Source organism: Branchiostoma belcheri, unplaced genomic scaffold, assembly GCF_001625305.1.
Source record: "Branchiostoma belcheri isolate BF01 breed outbred unplaced genomic scaffold, Haploidv18h27 scaffold68, whole genome shotgun sequence".
NCBI lineage: Eukaryota > Metazoa > Chordata > Leptocardii > Amphioxiformes > Branchiostomatidae > Branchiostoma > Branchiostoma belcheri.
The window spans coordinates 74,529-75,459 of record NW_017804331.1 but is presented as its reverse complement, the minus strand read 5'-3'; positions in this window follow the sequence as shown (position 1 = coordinate 75,459).

Genomic DNA, 931 nt, shown 5'->3' with positions numbered 1-931 from the left:
TAATATATATATAAGTAGCCCCAGTCGTTTGTAGCACTATATCAAAGATTTATGCCAGCCCGTATTGTTTTTAATTAGTAATTAAGATGATGGGTTTTATACTGTGCACACTGTTACATATACCCCCTGTCATTAAGGTTACATCAAAAACCGCTCCAGGTTAGAGACGGCTGACGCCAGGACAATTCCTGTTACACGCCTCAAAACATCTCATCTGGCCCCAGAGGTCAGACTAGATCTATCTCAACTTGCATCTTAATGCTCACTGCAGTTGTAACGTATTGATTGGAAGGTAATTATAACAGTAAAAGATTACCTTTGAAATTAGTACAGGAGATGCCGTTTTAGATATTCTCTAACCAAATGTATCTTGACGATACCCTCTGACTACTGCGACACAATTGTGTTACTCAAGCTTATATAAGAGATACGAAACGTTTCCAGCTGTAATTCCTTTGGTTAATTAGCAATCAATAGTACTGTTTACATGATATTGTATAGGGAGGGAGTTTTTCTTCACATGTATCTGTTTCCATTTTAAGTTTAGTATTAAGTGGGCTGTTAAAATAAGTGTATAACTTGAGTGCAGCCCCACTTTGTCCTTGTCTTTGTATGTCTCTTAAAATGTACTGCAAATGTTGACTTGTGTTTCGACATATGCAATTATGAAATGTTTTATCTCCTTAGTAAGAAGGACTCTCAAAACTCACTGTGTCAATTAATTCTGCCTTTAAGTTAAGATGTTCATTTTCTGTTGCCCAGCGGGTGATGTTTTAATAACCGCCGCCAAATTAGACCCCCGAAGAATGGCTCCACAGGAACCTTAATAACGCGTTTAAGGCTACCCGTTACGGAGAGTAATGTTCGCGAAGAATACTGTATTGGACATTGGCGCCCAATGCCACGGCTACCATCGCCACATTTCTGCCTG